Source organism: Pleurodeles waltl, chromosome 2_2 (genome assembly GCF_031143425.1).
Source record: "Pleurodeles waltl isolate 20211129_DDA chromosome 2_2, aPleWal1.hap1.20221129, whole genome shotgun sequence".
Lineage (NCBI taxonomy): Eukaryota > Metazoa > Chordata > Amphibia > Caudata > Salamandridae > Pleurodeles > Pleurodeles waltl.
The window spans coordinates 272,111,881-272,132,608 of record NC_090439.1 but is presented as its reverse complement, the minus strand read 5'-3'; positions in this window follow the sequence as shown (position 1 = coordinate 272,132,608).

Genomic DNA, 20,728 nt, shown 5'->3' with positions numbered 1-20,728 from the left:
TATAAAAGTAAAATAACTTTTGGGTTGTAGATGCTGAACGGGATGTTGTATGAAGTTTTGACCATATCTTTTTCCATGTAGATATAGGAATGTTTTGATTGAACTACTGTTCCCATGCTTATTCTATTTTAGATTTTGGTCTCACAAGACTGGTATGTGTAAGGGTTCTGTATGTAAAGGACGCTGGGACTTGTGAGGAAAAATTATAAGGTTGGGAATTAGGCTGTGTAGAAGAGGGAGCCTCCAAAGATTGAGACAACAAGTTATAGAGGATAGCAAAGAGAGTTTAATATTGCACAGCGAAATAAGTGGAAATATGAAATGTCCGTTGAATATCTTGAAATTCAAGTACAGCATTATCTAGAATTAAATGATCTAAAGTTATAATGCCTTTGTGCATCCACTCTTTCCATACTAAAATTCAATTATGAAATGTAATATCATTATTGTACCATATAGGAGTTTGGCTAAGGTTCTCATATGAGGAGTGAGAGGCAAGAAGTAATGGCCTGGCAATAGAAATAGAATGAGTTATTATCGGAGAGAAAAGAGATTTAGGAGGTTTTGAGAGCTGAACTGCATCTCTAAATGTAAATGGTGTAATTTCTGAGTGTTCCAATTGACTCCATAGAGAGGTCCCTTTATGAAAAGTGGGAGAGAGGGACAACCATACTAGTTTTAAAATGAATGCAGAGTGATATCTTCTAAGGCATGGAAAATTTACACCTCCATTATCTCTAGGTTCCTGCAGTTTGAATAGAGATATACGAGATTTACGTTTGTTCCATAAAAATTTCATAAATAATGCATTTGTAGTTTTAAAAAAACTAGAAGGAAGTTTAACTGGGAGCATAGATAAATAAAAATGTAAAATGGGCAACAACATCATTTTAATTGTAGCCAACCTTCCCCACCAAGTTATATAAAGAGGATACCATCTGTCCAGTAATTTCAAAATCCTTGACTCTACCTCTTTGAGATTAGTTCGAATAGTGTCTTTTAAGAGAGTTGGAATAGGATATGCCCAGGCATTTGATATGCTTAGCGTTCCACGTAAAACCAGTATCTTTAAACATGTCTGGTAGACAGTAAGCATTTAATGGCAAAACCTCTGATTTATCTACATTAAGCTTATAACCTGAGACACTTGACTATTTTTGTAATAAGTTAAAGAAATCCGGAATAGTCTTTTGAGGATTAGAGATAAAAAGTAAAATATCATCAGCATAAACTGTGAATTTAATCTCAGTGTCTTCATGCTTAAAACCATAAAAATCAGATGACCTACGTATTTTCTCTAGAAGGGGCTCAAGTGCTAATATAAATAACAGAGGTGATAGAGGACAACCTTGTCTGGTACCTCTGTGCAGGGGGAAGTAATGGGATTGTTTACCATTAACTAAAATTGATGTAGAGGGTGAAGAGTATAAAAGTCTAATAAGTTTAATAATATGGGGACTAAAACCATGGCATTTTAATACTCCAAACATAAAATCCCAACAAACTCGATCAAAGGATTTTTCAGCATCTAGAGTTATGGCAGCTATAAGATCCCTGGACTTAGAGGCAAGATGGATAATATTGAGAAAAGTTCTAGAATTATCCGATATGTATCGCCCCTTAACAAAACCTGGCTGATGAATGTCTATTAAGTCTGGGATAAAATGATTAATCCGTAAGGCTAGGACTTTTGCAAAGATTTTACAGTCTACATTAATAAGGGATATAGGTCTGTAATTACCGCATTTGGATAAATCCTTATCCTTTTTAGGAATCAAACACAACATAGCTTCAAAAAAAGTGCCCTTTGCTTGATCTTTTGATATGAAATATTGTATAAGTGTTAATAGCTTTGGAGCTAAAATAGTTGCAAAAGTTGAGTAAAATTTTATTGAAAAGCCATCTGGGCCAGGAGCCTTATCTTTAGGAAGCTTGGTAATGACCTTTTTAATTTCTGTTTCAGATAGGTCAGAGTCTAATGGTGACAAATCTACTTTTTGTTTCGAAGGAATTGATTGGAAGAAGGTATCTACTTCAGTCATATTAGGAGTATTTTCAGGAGTATATAATGTGGTATAATAGTCGGTAAAGCATTCCAGGATTTTTTAATCTTTAGTGTGTCTGTTTCCAAATGTGTCTGTGATAACAGTAATTTTAGACTTTTGTTTTTTGATCTTTAAATAATTTGCCAATAGTTTACCCACGAGTTCCACATGCACTTTCCAAGGAATGCTTATTGTATTGTAATTTAGCGTCAATCAACCTGGATAAGGTGTCTGGTTTGTTTGATGAGAAATATGCATGCTCAAGACATTTTATTTGTGTGAGCAGTTGAGAGGAAACTTTAGATTTTTCTTTCTTTTTAATGGCAACATAATCTATAATAAAGCCTCGAACAGTAGCTTTAAATGCATTTCATATAAAGTTAATCTGAGTATCAGAAGGTAAATTGTGCATAAAAAATTCTTTAAAAAACATTGTAAATTGTTCAATAAATAAATGATCTTGCAATAAAGTGTTATTAAACCTCCAGCAAAAAGGAGGAATTTCCTGGAAGGCTCATATCAATTATTACTGGGGCATGATCTGATAAAAGAATAGACCCAATATCAGCATGTGAAATTGTTTGTATAACACTTTGTGTAGCAAATATATAATCTATTCTAGAATATGAGTGATGTACTGGAGAATAAAACGTGAATTCTAATACATCTGGGTGAGCAATTCTCCATACATCACGTAAACCTCTGGAGGAGACTGCTTGATAAAATGTTTTTTGCATTTTATTAGGGATATAACAAGTTTGAGAGCGACGATCTACAAAAGGATCCATAAGTTGATTGCAATCACCTCCTACCACAAGATTTTCAGAGTTGCAAGATAATAATAAAGAAGAAATGTTAACCCAAAATTGAGGCTCTACTCCAGTTGGACCATAAACATTGCAAATGGAAAACAGCATACCATTAATCTTAACTATCAGTAAAATCCATCTTCCTATATCATCCTTAATCTCCTCCACAACTTGTATTTGTAAAGATCTATGAAACAATATCATTACCCCATTTTTATTATGAGCTGCAGAGGAACCAATAACATGATCAACCCAATTTCTATTTAAACTTTTAAAGTCCTGCTCTTTAAGATGGGTTTCTTGTACAAAAGCAATTTGACAATTCAATTTAGAGAGATTTTGGAGCACTCTTTGTTTCTTAACTGGATTTCACAAACCGTTAACATTCCATGAGATAATACAAAGACTGGTCATCTAACTAGTAGAAGACACTTAGACAACAGAACCTTGCCGAAACCTAAGAGACAAACAACATGTGAATCATGGAAGAAGGTGGAAGGGAAACTTATGAACATATATCTAAGTGAGGTTACGTGTTGATGCCAATCTTGCATTGTAGGACATAAAAAATAATAAAGGAATAAAGAAAAGTAGAAAGAGAAAATACCAGAGAGAAAGAAAAAGAAAGGGGTAGCAAAAGCACCCCATTGATAACAGAAAGAAAAGATGACAAAAAGTCAAGAAGCTTCAGTCATAATTGTCTTAAAGAAAATAAAAATACTTTGCATGGGAGAAAGGCAGGAGCAAGAAAAGAAAAAGAGGCCAATCAGCAAAAGTACCCCCGAGGAACTACAATGATTGGATAACAGGAGAGAGGAGAGACGAGGAAACAGAATAAATACATTGCAAAATGAACAACTGATGACGTGACTTACCAACAAGGTAAAGAACACTATGATGTCGAGATATACAGGAATATAGACACAATCGGAAAGGGGATTTTCTCAACCTGAGATTTCAACGGTTTCAATATCTGTAAAGAAGAAATAAATAATTTAAGAATTTCACATTAACCAATCAAGTCTTGCTGAGTTCCATTGCCTCCCCTTTGTGAGTATATATAAACTGTTTCAGATGAGAGGGATTTTCAAAAGTAGTTGTTCTGTCCTTGAAGGTGACCCTAAAGAAGCAAGGGTGAATTAGGCCAAATCTAGCATTCATATATCTTAAGGCTGGTCGGCGATCCAGAAATTCCTTCCTTTGTTTGGCGGTCGCAGTGGCCACATCCTGGCTAAAGAAAATCTTTTGACCCGACCACAACATTTGTTTACGTTGTTTGGCGGCAGTCAAAACAGTCATTAAATCTGAGTACTGTAGAAAGTAGGCAATAATTCCTCTTGGTTTTGATGGAGAAGAGGGACCAATTCGATGGGCTCTCTGGATGTTGAGAGCAGTAGTATTCTGAAGATCAACAATCTTTGGAATATGAGTTTGCAAGAATGTTATCAAATCTTAGCCTTCTGAGCCTTCTGAAATGCCATAAATGTGAAGATTATTTTGCAGATTGCGATTTTCCAAATCTTCTGTCTGTTTTTTAAGTAGTATGACTTCTTAGTCAAGTTATCAACTTTAGTAGTAGTATCTTGTATGTCACTGATCCTCTATTCCACCTCAGAAAGTCTAGAATCCAGACGTGACCATTTCTCCTCAATTTGCTGTAACGCAATATTTGTCTCCATAACAAAAAGCTTGATTAGCTTAAGCTCATCCATAATGTCATCCAATTTGAGGGCCTTACTTGGAGAGGATGGGTCTTTCTAACTCTTTTGTGGCCCCTGGAGTCTTCACGACCATTAGAGTTAGAGACAGAGGATTCAGATATTTTTGAAGTGTGAGGGGCTTCCATTTCAGCCACACGGTGTATATTTAATATAATAGTTTAGTTAATGTTCCTGAAACGTCGATTAAGTCACCTCAGAGGACAAATATTAAAAATTATAGTAGAAAATCCAGAATAAAATGACTATAACAACTTCAAGGGTGCATCCAAGAGTGTCAAAAAAGTATTAAGTTCTCCACATTGATTAAAATAGCCAAAAGACAAAAAAGAAAATATTTTAAAGGAATGAAAAAAAAAACCTCTCAAAATGGCGGCTGCATTCCTGTCAGAAAGGGAGCAGTAGGTTGAAAAGATTAAACTCTGTAAAATACCAGAGTTTAAAAAAAAGAAAAAACTCACCATACTGCTCCTTGCTTGTTCCAACATCAGATTCTGAAAAAAGAAATAGCCAGCTGTCAAAAATGCCTCCCTCCGATAGTAAAACGTCCTCTGCAGCTCGGGAGCGCCGTTATCGAGCGGCCATCTTAGCTGCTCCGGCACGCGATCTCCCTGCAGCCAATCCTGACACTGCTCAGAGCAGGGCACTTCCAGGCAAACTGAGAGCCTGTGCATGCTCTCTCTAGCTCAGCTACTGTGTTGCTGGGCTGGAGGGAACCTACTGTGCATGTGTGTTTGGCCGGCCCAGGACGGCCAGCCAAACACACGTGTTCTGAGGGGGAGTGCTGTGTACTCCCCCTCACTGCTCGTCACCCCCCCATGGCCCCACCCCTTTACAAGAAAACTATAATAAACACAGTTTATTATTGTTTTCTTGTCAAGGTTTTGCAGCTGCTGGCCAAGGGGGGGCAACGCTTCTCCGCCCTAATGGAGGAGCCGTCCCTGCAAATAACACTCCACCCGTGTGGCACAATTTATTTTTTTACAGTGCCAGGAGATGTGCAGCCCTCCTGTAGACAGGGAAGCCTTTCTCAATAGTTGCTACCGTCGAGGAATAGAGATTTTGGTGCATTATTAAAGTGTAATTGTGAGAGGTTAGCTGGACTATTTACCTGTGGATGTGTTGGGGTGACTGTGGAAGCCTGGCACCTAGTGAGATCCTACACAAAAACTAGCATGAAATTTGATGCTAGGAATGCAGCTGCAATTGGAAGTAGGTAGGACTTAATTTTCTTCTCCAATCTATTACATTATTATAACACTGTTTATGCTACCACTGTTGTGGGCGCCTGCTGTGTTGGGGACTATACACCACAAATGTTTCTGATCACCGTGGGGAGCCAGGGCAGGTTATACTGGCAGCAGTGTGGTAGTTTAGGTCCCTCTTGCCCTAGGCCTCTGGTGCAGTGGTGAGTGGTAAGAGTTTGGTGCTTGATATAGAGTAATAATGTTTGAACCTTTGAGAGGGCCAAAATCTAGTAATGCAATGACTGATTTTATAAATTTTTTGTTAATTTTAGTGGGATCAATGTTTTTATTTTGGTCTGGATTCTAGTCTATTTGGCATGGATAGTAAAGAAACTCCCTGGAATATGGAATGCTTTAATGTATGAGATACACTTGGACTGATAGAAAGGAGAATTAAATGAGTTCCTGTGGTGGTGGTAGTGGAGACTGTATAAGAGAGTCCACTATATTTGTAGGATATCTTGTGTACTTTGAGAACCGCAAAAACTAAAGAAATAACAGACATTGTTGCACTCCTTTTTGGGACTTTTGACACTGAGGGGCATATTTACAAATTAATAACGCAGCCCAGCACCACAAGCCATTTTGCAGTGCTGAGCTGCGCCATTAGGAAAGTGCAGGGATGAGTTGTATTTTCAGCAATACAACCCATCCCTATACTTTTGTCAGGGTTGGCACACAATTGGCAGCCTAACACATTGCAGGCACCCATGCACTATGGTGCACAGGTGCCTGCATTGCAGGGATGATTGTTTATGTGCAGGAAAGGACACATTCCTGCACATAAACAATCATTAATGGTATTTTCCTCCATCTATGTCTACCCCATAATATACCACATATAGAAGGAGGAAAAAATGAGGAGAAATAAAGATGTTACTTCTTGTGGTGCCACTTTAACACCACCACTAGAGTGGCATAGGAATCTGATGCATTACCACCCTGGCAAATCTGGGATTGTGTCAGATTCCATGGGTGTTGTGTGGGAACACCCACAGCAACACCCATGGAACACCCCTTTCACACAGAGTAATGCATGAAAAGGGGCCATATTCACAAGGCCATGAAAAGCCATGCAAGGTGTCTTTGTGTGGCCTTGTAAATATGGGCTGGCACACTATGCCACTGGAGCATCAAAAAAAGTGATGCTTTGGTGGTGCTAGGGGCTTGTAAATATGCCCTTGAGACTTTAAGAGAAACTGTAATAGAAAACACGTAATTAAGCCTGTTAGGTCCTGTGATGAAAGGACACAGCCAGTGCTTGGTTGAGGGCAGTGGGTCAGCTCTGGCAATGGTGACACACGGCCATATAAAACTCATAATATAGATAGCTTTCCAAGGCAAAGTGCCTCTGAGTAAGTCTGGAAGGCCGGGGAGATCATGATCCCATTGGAATGTAAAGGGGCTGAATGCTGATACCAGTCGACTCCCCCCGGAAACCCCTGTGTGGATAGTCTGGGGATGGGGAGCTAGAGATAGCTACCAAGCCTAACAGGGTGTCAGAACCAATAACGTAGGTGCTTAACTTTGTAAGGCCCATGATGTGGCTTTGCAGAGGTGATAAGGACCCACTTCTTGTGCTCCAACCTTTTATGCTTGAGATTAGTTGGACTGCAAGCAGAGAGATTAGAACTTGGGAAGAGAGACATGCTTCTTGGGGAGTGATTCTTTGTTTGGACAGCTGTCTACCTTTAATAAAGAAGAAGCAGGAGTGAGCTATCTAACTTGATTTGTCCTTACCCCAATCTCTAATGAGTGCTCTGGGACGCAGTGACTGAGAGCTACCTGCGATGCTGTGGTGGTTAGGGCGTCCGCAACAGTGGCTGCAGCAAACTGTGGATGACAGTTCTTTCTTGCAGGTAAGTTTCTTAGCAGGCATAAGTAATTGCGACCTTTCCAGGGTGAGGATTGCAAGGCAAAGCACACAGTCAGGGTTGGGCACAGTTTAAATAGAACCGCACCCAATATTGCTGCTGAGATTTGCTAAAGCCTTGCAGGAGTTTGGAAATCTTGCAATACTTTGACAAATACATCAATGACATCAACAATGTAGGCATGACAGTCCAAGGACAGTGTGCAGCGCATCTGGTAAACCCAAAGAAATTACAAGAAAGCCATATTTAGTACAGATTGGCACACAATGAAGCTCTGGGGGCTGAGATGATTAAGGGCAGACAGCTTGGGAGCAATACCCTGAAGAACTGGGAGCAAAGGCAGGAGCCACCCTGAGAGACTGGGAGCAAGGCCAGGGGACGACCCTGACTCATAGAGGTGCTTGATGAAGCCATGACCCGAAGGCCTCCGCACTGGTAAATGTATTACACGCGGGCCTCAGATCAGACCAAACCTGTCAGAACAAATCAGTAACCAAGCTGCAAGATGTTATGCTCTCAGGTGTACAAAGCTTCAAACCTAGATTGTTATCTCCTCTCCAAATATTTAAGGAAAGTTTGCTAGATAATACACCCAGGTGTAATGTCAACAGAAAAGAAGTGGGAATTCTACAGGAATACTTTAGGTTGGACCTTAGTCAAGATATTAATCTCCTAGATAGCTGTTATGACTAAGAACTTCCAAAACTGTCAAGACTCTAACCTAGGGGGGTCAGTGAATGTGACAAATGGAAATAAATCGAGTACAGCCCCTCCCCAAGACTTTTCTTCATACTGGTATATGCCACCACCTCATCTTCCTCCATGCTGGATATAATGGCATAGATGCAAAAGACTTTGCAAGTGATCTATGAGGGTATAGTCTTAAATATGGTTACTATGAAGTAACATAAATACTATCTTTAAACAGTAGCCACCAAATGCAACAAATACATGCTTGTATTCATCACAAAACTGAAAAAAGCAAATTGCCCTAATTACTTACCTACTGTAATAGTTCAATCAAATATTGATTGGTGGCTCAACCTGCTTTATTTCCTGCTCCAAATAAATATACAAATTGGGCTTTTTCTTACTAGTTGGAAAGTAGCGGAGAGCAAGCTCATCTATGACAAAGGAGAGGCAATTGGACCTACATTTATTGGCAAATAAACCTTTTAGATGTGGTAAGGAAAATCTTCTTGAAAACACTCTTGGGGATGTTGAAAGAATGGGTTGAGAAAAATGTATAATTCCCATGGAGCAAGGTGGGTTTAAGGAGGGACTCTTGACTATTAACCATTGCTCCAGTTTATGGTTTTTGCACCAGAGGAAGTCATTAATGGGATCTAGTCCAAGGAAATATTATGTTAGGGAAAAAAGCCAAGCAACAACTATCCTGATGGACATGATGTATTAGGATATAATGTGCACTAGGGAGATATATAACATCTGTAAAGGCAGAGTTAGCAAGGTACTAATTATGAATTATGAAATTTGTTAATACCATTATGAACTGCCCATGGATTCCTTTTAGATCGTTTTACAGTATTTTATATTTATGGGATATTCACTGTGAATTTATTTGTTGATGTACATTAGGGACGTATTTAACATCTGTGAAGGAAGTGTTAGCAAGGTACTTGTTATGAAATGGGCTAATTCCATCATTAATGTTCATGTGAATTGTTTTTACTGACTGTGTATGGCAGCGACTGGCACAACATAGTTTTAAATTGCATTGTGGAGGTTAGAGACATAATGAGAGGTTCATTTTCAGGGCCTTAAAACCTAATCAGAACAGCTTTCCTGGGCCTAGAAAACTTAGCAGTGACAAACACAAACTCAGGCTAATGTGTTTTGCAAATGCATTAAAAATATGAACTCAAGAAAGTTTGATGGAGGTTAGTGCTCACTCCACAAGTTGGAACAAAATCATAACTGGAACTTTGTTACTCTTCCAAATGACAGCTGTACAGAATGAAGGGAGGTAGCAAATCGTTAGGCCTCTTGAAATTTGTCGTATCATAAGATGACATACGTGGATGTAAACTTTGTGACTTTTTCGTAGAGATGCATTCATTTGGACATGAAAACTTTGGCCCAGATTTTCAAAACTGGCACACAGCACAGCACACAAAGCTGCTGTGCTATGACAAATGACAGGGAGAAAGCACCATTTCTAGTAAGATGTGGCACTATTCTGCTCTCTCACTAACATTTGTGCACAATTAGGTTGATGAGAGGCACACACTCATCTTTGTGCCATAGTGCAAAGGTGTCTGTTTGAGCCTAGCATAGGTTTTGTACTGGCAGATACCCTTCCAATATAAAATAATATGCTTAGAATAAGGTTAAAACATTTACCACATTTGACATTTGTGGTACAGTGCAGCACACACGCAAAGTGGGGAACGTCAGAAGACGTAAAAGTGTTTTTTTTCCTTTATAACACCTGCTTTCAAATATCCAATGGCCCTGGAAGACTTGGAAGCCCAGGAAGTGGATGGGGGCTAGATGCTGAAGATAATTCTGAAACAAGGAAAATGCTCCCCCTTATTGGAACAAAAGGTCATAAATTTTGAACTGCGATAATATAAGCACATGAAAAAGGTGCAACACGTGGGTTCTAGCACTATTCCTAAAACCTTCGAGCCACTTTAAAGATCTAATCACATGCAAAAGGGGCAGAAAGTACTACACATCTAGACAAAACTGGGGACTGTAAACAAAAAGCTGGCTTAGTTTTCAAATTGCCTTTCCAATGTAGAAGAGTGAGTTCACCAGGGACTCACTTAAGGAGTGGCTTCAGAAAGTGAATATACATTCAAGAAGCTACACAGCAAACAAGGGGATTTGAAGAACCAGTTCAAACAACAGAATTTGTAATTTGCTGGAATCCCAGCAGGGACTGAAGGCAACAAGTATATGGAGTGAGTTTACAACTTTTATTGGTTTTGATTTATTGGCTGCAACAGTAGCTGATAGGGTATACACCTCATTTCAGGTCATTATGGACACTCTCTCAAGTCCTGAACTTTTCACCTACAGATCATTGTTTTCAGGGTTTTTTAGTGTAATGAGTTCAAAGCAAGCAAAGCAAGACTTTAGCACCTAGAATGAATTAGATGATCACAGGAAACTGTAACCAAAATAAAGGAGATGATCATCCTAGTAGCTAATGAGTTCACAACTGTGATCAAGTGATTTTAAGTAATATCTACTGTAGCCCTGCCTAATGGAACCAAGACATCAATGCTTTGTAGGAAATTTGTCATGTCGAGCCCGGCCACAGACTTCTATTGCATAACAACTTATGTAAGTGAAAGCATGGGTTGCCCTTCAATGATATGGAGGAAAATTCAAGAAAGTAAAGACAGATTGCTAGTACAATATATTTCCTCAGAAGGGGTGGGTGAATCTTTACTTCATCAATCGTGTTACTTTTTGGATTAACCAGTCTACCATAGTTCTGACATTATTAATGGTTGACATGTCTCTGTTGTCAGGTGCAAGTTGCTGCGTTGTAGTTTTCTAGCAAACCGAAGCAAAAATCATGTCATATGCTTATACATAGTACGCACAAAAATAGTATGTGTATTGCTAATAAATCCCAATGTTCTGGCAAATGATTCACCAGAGGGCTGGGTTTTAAGTTAGATCTATAGAGTGAAGTCTTTCTGAAATTAGGGACTGGTCTGTCAAGATGGCAGACAGCACATAAATTGAGTATGCTCTGACATTCCAGTGCCATAATCCTAAGAAATCCTGAGCCTGACTAGACTGCAACTGTGTGAAGCAATCACCCCTGCTCCCCTACAGGTGTGCTCTCGCCTCCTCTGCCATTTTTATCAGTCTCAAGCCTCTGGGTAGAAGTCAGCCACCTTTGACAGTAGCCTTAGGGCCTCTAAGGAGGTGAAGTCTGCGGGTGCAAACGAGGTGGCTGCATGTAGGCGACTTGAGAGACCTTAGGGGGCTCAGTGGACTTCACCTGTTCCCCCACCACCTGCTGACTGAATTACTGTCTGACACAGGGGGCTGGAAGGCCAGGACAGGGTAGTCCTAAAACCCCCAAAACAGATGGGAGCGCTGAGTACATACAAGAGTGGGCCCATAGAAGGTACTGACGGTCTTACCGGGAGTGCGCTGCAGCCCAGAACTAGTTGTCACCCGGGGGTCTTGCGAGCTTTGACTCTGATGGATCTGATGCCACAAGACTAGGAGACTCTTGTTTGATCTCTGATTTGTCAATACTGACACACATCTTATTGATACTGAGCAAGATGTATGACAAGTGGAGGTAACACCCAATATCTGCTTGGCACCTGGGTACTGCACCCAAGCTGACACCAGTGGTGCTGGAACAATTATCAGATTCATGGTGCTGGCATCAATGTTACATCACTGAAATCATGGGGACTGTGACAAATCCAATTGTCACACAAAAAACAAGTACAGCAAATGAGCAATGCTCATTCAGTAGGAGAGTGGGAAGTGTGTGTATGTCTAGCTTATGGTGCCTTTTGGAACACTCTGTTAACAATATATTACTAAAGTATGGTGTGGGAGCACATGCTCATTTGTAGACAGGACATTGTCCATTGAAATGGCCAGAAAATTCACATTGGCATGCAGGCTTACTAATAAATCTAGATAGGGCAAAATGATAATTTGTGGGAAATATTTACCATTTGACATCACCAAGTAAAGTGTCTTGATTTGTTTTCATCCTACCAAAACCTGTTTTTATCACAGTTCAGAATGATAATGAACTTCAATATATATTGAAATAGTTAGTTTACAGGTATTTAAATGTTTTGTGTAAGAGAAAACATGACATCCTACATCCATTCCATTCTCACCTTTTTACACTCCCTGTACCCTTGCAAGATGGTCAGACAGTTCCCTTTACAAAATCCTCAATATTTGCAATTAGAGAACGAAAAGTAACCACCAATATCTATGTTAAAAGAATAAGCAACATTTTTTAGAAGACATACACAGACATTTGACCTCTGTCTTGGAATGCACAGCAAATGTGATAGATAAAATTAAAATTAAAAGGCATTTTTATTACTCATCCAAATTATGAACACTGCCATGGTTATTTTGGGGGTGCTGCAATACCCTCTGCATCCCTACTTCGAGTGCCTATGCTGAGTGGCAACCCCATGGAGGAGCGTAGTCATCAGAGGGATATTTTGCCATAGACGCCTCTTTACCGCAGACCAAGAAAACAACATATTTTCCCTGCTTGACCATTAGGAAAGATAGGGCATTACACTCCTCTCAACAATTCAAAATGGAGTTGTATTCGGGGGTGGGGGGTATGTGGGGCCAGAATGTGAAGATCAGTAGAGAGGGGCAGCTGGTTGCTAAAGCTGGGCCTTCTGACTCACAGATTAATAAAATAATTGAAAACTTGCATCTTATTTAGGAGAATACGATTGACATGGTTTTGATAGAGGAAAACCTCCTTCATGCAGAACTGCAGAAGTTGAGTAGCCAGTCCCTGACCACAAAGAGGTCACTGGGCACACACCAGCCACATATGACTGAAATGAAGTCCACAATCCATGCATTATTTAGAGAACATAGCGGAGCTGACAGAGTGGTGAGCGCACCGGAACAATTTGTGATTTTTTGGTTTCCTGGAGCACATGAAAGGCACGATGCCAGAACAGTGTCTGGAGAAATGGATCACAGATGCACTAAACCCTGAGGGTCTGTCCAGTGTTATTGTTGGGATGAGTGTGCATAGAGTCTCTGTGCCGGTGCCTCTGTCAGGGGGGCTCGCTGCATACTATCATAGCCAAGATTCGGAATTAGAAGAACAGGGACATCATCCTAAAACACGCTTGCAAGATGGGGAATCGAAAATTCAAAAACCATACCAATTTTCCCTGATTACCCACAGAAAGTGCAAGAAATGTGTAAATCATTTGATTCCATCAAGTAAAAAACTGAGAGCTATGGGGATAATGTACATGCTATAGTTAGCAGGCAAACTTTGGGTGATACATGATGGTCGCTCGCACTTTTTTACAGAACCACATGCAGTGTGGGAATGGTTTGATATGGGTGGTGGTGTGGGTGGGAGCCCCACTGGATCCAGGTAATGTAGAAGTTGTGACCTGAGCAGTGGCTCCACACAGGGCACACAATGGTCAGCCAAGGGGGTCCCTGTGACCCTGATGACCCTGATGCAAGAGCACTATACTAGGGGTGTCCCCAAGAGGGACGGTAGGAGCTGAGATCAAGCCTAGGTCAGGGACCCCAGATCAGAATGAAGTGAATGCTATACAGACACAGGTGCAGTGCAATGACATGAATGCAGCTACTCTGTCAAATGCAATAAACTGATGGGTAAAAACACCCATTCAAGATGTGACATGTGGCATGCCCACTTATGTAAATTTAAGTCTGATGTTTGCCATTTACCACCATTTGTTTCTTATCATGCTTCCCTGTCATACACAATGTGTTTTATCTTTGATGTCATGATTACTGAAACTAGATACATTATGATGCCATTGCTATCCTTATTTCTGTTGATGGGGATGTACAGAGGCTGGAGCCTCCCTATTAGGTTCTTTAGCACCACTGGGTGAGGCATCTCCTATTGGGTATTGCTTGCTTGTTGGTACTAATCAATGGGAGGCCTAGGTGTGTTGAAACCTCCTGCTTTTCGATTTAGACTTAGTTATATTGGACCGTGTTACTATATTGCTAACTGTAATGTCTGCAATCTTGTTTTTCTTCTCTTTTTTCATTACTGTATTGATTGGAGAGACATAGTTCAGTGTTGAAAGACATGGGGAAACATACTTGTTTACATGATATTTTTACTCCAGGGAGGGGTGGTGGATGGCATGATGTTTATTCATTCCTTTTCTCGTTTACCTTGTTTTGTTCAATTCAGCAGCTTTTCTATCTAATGCATGCACAGCAGCAGGAGCTGTGGCTGAGTGGCCTGTCACGTGGAATTATTTGGGTGAATGCTGCCCTTAGAGGATGACCTTCTGGTGGATTAATTGACACAGAACACTGGGTATGATAGGTAGCTTTAAATTAGTGACATGGAATGTCTGAGGTAATAATACCCCGTGAAAATATAAAGAATACAAATGTATGTCAGACATTAAAGGATAAACTTTGCATTTCTCCAGGAAATACACCTGATTGATACAGAGGCAGACACGGTTCATAAGAAATGGTGGGGTCAGATGTTCCCTGCCACTTATTAGTCCTTTGCCCGGGGATGTCAACCTGCAAAGCCCAGGGGTGCCCTCCCTGCATCACACCACATGTTGTCACATAGGTTCTCATTATCTTATGAGACTGCTGGATTAGGGTGGCAGAATCACCTGAATTGTGGGGTACTGAGTACCGTCCCACATCATGTGACACCTGTGGGCCCAATCCGGGTTTTCCAGTCAACTAGCAGTGCCTCATCTCCACCAAGAGCAGGGATGATTGTGGCAACTGGGCACATGACAAAGAGGACTTCTCAGGGAAATCGTGTTCGATCAGATCTCATGAGATCTCATCCCTTTCTCTCACTTACATTAGCCTCACACAGGCAAAAACAAACAGAAGTTGAGTGTAGTTCAATAAGATTTATTGAAGTAACTGCATCTTAGGTAAAATGGCATGTATTGCAATAACTAGGATGGTAAAGCACGATAGAAGCAAAATTGTGACAAAAAGAGTGAAACACAAAAACAGTCTCACAGTGCTGTCACTATGAGTGATATAAATATATTTCCAACCTATGCTATGTTAGAGCACTGTGTGATAAGCCCTAATCCACCCTTCAGGTTCCCCCTGGAAAGACATCATCCCCCATACCTGAGCAAGGAAGCCTGTTGTCTAAAAAGACACTGTTCCCATATTGGCCAGGGATTCAGCAGTCTAAGCAAGCAGCAGTAGCAAAGACACTCAGCAGAAGATTGAGGAGGAGATTACGTATTTTGAACATAATTGGTACTCCATGGCTACTGGAGCCATAGAATCAGAAGCTTTTAAAAGTTCAATGAGAGTTAAATGTCTGAGCAAGGTAATAGGGGTATAAAAGCAACTAAAATCAGATTTAGCGCAATGGGAAGGACAGGTATCCTAACCGCAAGGCAGGATGGGTTCTGATGCTGCACTCCACCATGAGCTGATTAATACTAGAAGGGCCCTATGCAAGATAAGGGATGAACTAGATCAGGTCACACTTCAGGATTATGTAGGAGGCTGGCCTGGTTTGTAGTGGGTACCTAAGGTACTTACACCTTATACCAGGTCTAGTTATCCCTTATTAGTGAAATGTAGTCAGTATCTAGAAGCCAGGCTGTCTAGAGGTAGCTGTAGACAGAGCAGACAAGGCTGGACTAGGAGACATGCAAAGCTCTGGCAATACCACTGTAGTCACACAGTGCTTACACACTGGAAAGACAACACTCAGTGTTACCAAAAATAAAGGTACTTTATTTTAGCGACACAAGGCCAATAATATCTTAGAGACTATACTCCCTTAGGATGTCAGTATAATACATAAAATATACACTAGTACCCAAAATCAGGTAAGTAAACAGTCATAAAATAGTGCAAATAGTGAAAATCACTGTAGGTTACAGTGGGCCTAGGGGTAACACAAACCATATACCAAAATAGTGGAATGCGAATGTCGGTTTCCCATCTAGGCAAGAGCAGTGTGTAGAGGGGTGCTGGGGGTGTAAGAAAACATCAAAGTTAAGTAAATTACCCCAACCCAGAGCCCAAGAAAGCAGGAGTAAAGTACAGCAAGTTTTCTCAGAACACACTAGAAGTTGTGATAAAGAATAATGCAAAAACCAAGCAAGACTGCAAGACAAAAACAATGGATTCCTGGACCTGTGGAGAGAGGAGATGAAGTCCAAGAACAGATGAAGAGTCCAGGAAGAACAGGAGCCCCTGCTAACCCAGATGAAGGTGCAAAAGTGGATTCTCTGGTTAGAAGAAAAAGTCGGAAATGCACCAAAGAAGACACCTGTGGGTTCCTGCTTGGTGCAAGAGATGTCCCTCGTTGAGTGGATGTATGCAGGCTGGTTTTTATCATTGGATTCTGCCAACAAGTCTTGCCTCATGCAAACAACACGTTTGGTAGGAAAAGGAGCTACCTGGATCCAGGAGGGACCTGGGGGTCTCAACTCAGACTAAGGAGACAGAGGGGGCTCTCAGCCTGTCGGAGAGCCCTCAGAAGACCAGACAGCACCCCCAGGAGTCCCAGGACATTGGGGCAAAGGAGTTTCAAATCATGGTCATCGTAGCAATGCACAAAGGGATCCCATGCATCCGGAGAACAACTCAGGGAGCTAAGCATCCCAGGATGTAGTTCTGGGACCTGAGATGCGCTGTGCACAAATGATTCCTTGGATAAGTTCACAGGAGCTCTAGGAGCTGCAAAATAGCAGAGCACATGAGTATGGTCTGGCCTGGGGAGGCAAGCTTTTACCTCCACCAAATTAGACCTTTGGACAGTCAGCACCACTTTGGTCCACCTCCTGTGTTCCAGGATCTATGCTCGCTGTCAGGAGAGGGTACCCAGAGTACCGGTCGTCGCTGCAGAGAGGTGCCTGCTGAAGCAGGGAAGTGACTCCGTCACGCCAGGGGAGATTCCTTCCATCCTCCTGGTGCAGGATGAGGACAGGCAGTCCTCGGAGCGTGCATTACCTGGAAACAGTTGTAGTTGCTGGCAGGAGCTGAAGTTACAGTGTTGCATTAGCCTTCTTGGATACTTTGTTGCAGTTGTAGAGTTCCTGGACCAGTTCTACGGTTGATCCGATGGTAGAAGGTGAAGCAGAGGTTGCAGAAGATTCCTGCTGGAGTCTTGCAAAAACAAATCTGAGGAATCACCCAGAGGAGAGACCCTATAAAGCCCTGAGAGGGAGATTGGTCACCTAACAAGGTACGCAACTATCAGGAGGGGTCTCTGACATCACCTGCTGGCACTGGCCACTCAGATTCTCCCAGAGTTCCCTGACCATCCTGTAAACAAGATGGCAGAACCGAGGGACACTCTGGAGGAACTCTGGGTACCACCCCTGGGGTGGTGATGGACAGGGGAGTGGTCACTCCCCTTTCCCTTGTCCAGTTTCATGCCAGAGCAGGGGTTAGGGGCCCCTGAAACAGTGGAGACTGGATTATACAAGGAGGGCACCATCTGTCCCCTTCAAAGCATTTCCAGAGGCTCTGGGAAGATGCGCTTCCCACACTTGTAACACCTATTTCCAAAGGGGGATTGAGCTGCCAAGCCCCAGGAGGGCAGCAGTCTGTCTCTGAGGTGGCAGAATATGGTGCTGCAGTGGAAACCTCAGAGAGCTGGTTTAGCAGTACTGGGGTTCAATGGTGGAGCTCCAGGGTGCAAGGGATTGGCCCCCGAATACCACAATTAGATTGGGCGTGCAATTTCCAGTTCCTAGACACCTCACATAGCCATATTCGGGGTTACCATTGTAAAGCTACACATATGTATTGACGTATGTAGTGCACACTTATAATGGCATCTCCGCACTCAAGAAGTCCAGGAAAATGGGCCTGGATGATGCGGGGCTCCTCTGCTACTGCAGGGGTGCCCTCACACACAGGTACTATGCATCTAGCCTTCAGGGCCTGAAAGTTAGATATATAGGTGACATATAAGTGACCTGGTGCAGTGAAAATGGCTTAAAATAATGCTTACACTATTTGAAGAAGTGTTTGTATGAGCTCCTCATGGGTGGCAAAAGAAATACTGCAGCCCATTAGGATCTCCTGGAACTCTTATGCCCTGGGTACGTAGGTAGCATATACTAGGGACTTATAAGGGGGGTCCAGTATGCCAATCTGGAGTGAAATAAGTAGTCACTAGACTATAGTGACAAATGTGGAAAAGAGAGAGCATAAGCACTGAAGTTCTGATTAGCAGGACTCCAGTGACACAGTCAAGCATACTGACAATACAGTAAAACATACTGACATGTAGGCCACAAACCATAAGCGCTGGGGTCCTGACTAGCAGAATCCCAGTGACACAGTCAAAACACACTGACAATCAGGCAGAAATTGGGGGTAACATGCCAAGAAAGATGGTACTTTCCTACAGATTACAGACTTCAACATCATACAGATGGGGAAGATTTGGGAAGATACTTGCATGGCTACTCCACCATGAATGCAGATTCTTCCTCTCCAGTGATGGGCTAGCATGGAAGTATCCATTCAGGTGGGTATTGTGGAGGCTTTGCAAGGTTTCCAGAAGACTATGGCCCATATTTATACTTTCTGACGCAAAACTTTGTCTCTGTGTAATGTGTCACATCAACCGTTAGGGAGATTAGTGATGTTTGCCTCATGTCAATGCCCATAGAATGTCAATACAACTGCCTTGAAAGACTGTGGGCTGATAACTATGCATTGGGGTCTGGATTGTGCCATCATCTGCCCTTCATGAGGGTTAAATCTGAAGTAAATAGAAACATTACAGTATAATGCTGTGTAGGACAGAATAAGTCTGCTTCAAGGGATGTCTAAGCAGAAAATCATTGTCTTCAAATTTTTCTTCCAGACAATCTTTAGGTATGTGACATTTGACTCAAAAATGTCATCACACACACCATACAGCAGGAATGGATGTGTACGTGTGGACGTACAAATAAGTAACCTGGCAATACAATGTAAGAAATGATAGGTGTGAGTCATGTATTCTATACTACGTGAGATTATACCATCTCTCACCTTATCAGGGTTCACAAGAACATCAGGCTGCAGGCAGGCGTACCACAGTGTCCTCTATACCAAATTTGGTCTCAAAGTATGACAGATTGAAAACATACATCCAAACTTAAAAACACATTGGGCACCATAATAACCTTGAGTGGTGGGTGCAATGGATGGCAGATTCCTAGCAAAGTAGCTTTGGTGTAGCTGCCAATGTGACAGCTCAATGGGGATTTGGATGCAGGATGGAACACAAATGCAAATACTAAATTGACAATGTTAACCCATGCCAAGGCCCCGATCCCCAAGCATATGACACATACGGTAAAGGAGTAGCTACACATTAATTTAACTGTAAAAATAGGATGCTAAAACTAGGGGAAACATCTTAACTAACCTAACCTATCCTAACAACACATTACCCTCAACTGGCCCTAACTACTCTAAGCTAAACGTATTTATCACATTTAACTAAACACTCTAAACATCAACTTCCCACCCCCATTATATGACGGGACACATGGAGGACAGCATATACTAACCTAAACACATACTATCTTATCCTAAACAATTATATATTTTTTGGGATTTTTTTTTAATACACAAAAACCCCAACATCATCCCTCACCCACCCACCGACAAAAAAACACATGTAAAAATATCATACCCTCCACTCCCATCCCACTAATACTAACTAAACTATAGTAATATTCTAACCTAACACTAAGCCCTCTAAACCCACTAAATATAAGAACCAGAAAATAGGGGGGAGCGGAGGGAATCATGGCTTAGGGTCTCCAAGTCACAAGTTTGCCCTCCGCAGGGTCTTCTTTATCCTAAGCACTCTCCTGTTGATCTGGAACACCTCCTGCTGCAGCCTATCCAGTCTGCGCAACATCCGTTGCATGTCACATTGCATCGAACGAAATTCCACATTGTCAATGACTGCAGCAGGGATGGTCTGTGTCCCAGTTGTGGAGGGTTGTGCAGTTGCTGGTGCCATGTTTGGAGGGGGAGGTGCAGGGGCTGCTGTCAGTGGTCTAGGAATGGAGGATGTTGATGGACCTGCAGTTGTGGCTGTCATCCTTACTGCCACTTGGGTCGTAGTGGTGGTGCTGGTGGTGGCGGCTGTTGTGGACACAGATGGGCCCCCTTGGGCAAATGCCCTCCACACCCCTGTGGCTCTCTCATGGTGATAATGCTGTGCATGTGGCGAAACCCAGATTCAACATCCAGAATGTGGCAGTAACGCATCGCCCTCCTCTGGAATTCACGGATCTGGTTGGCATCCATATTGGCTGCTGTTAAAAAAGA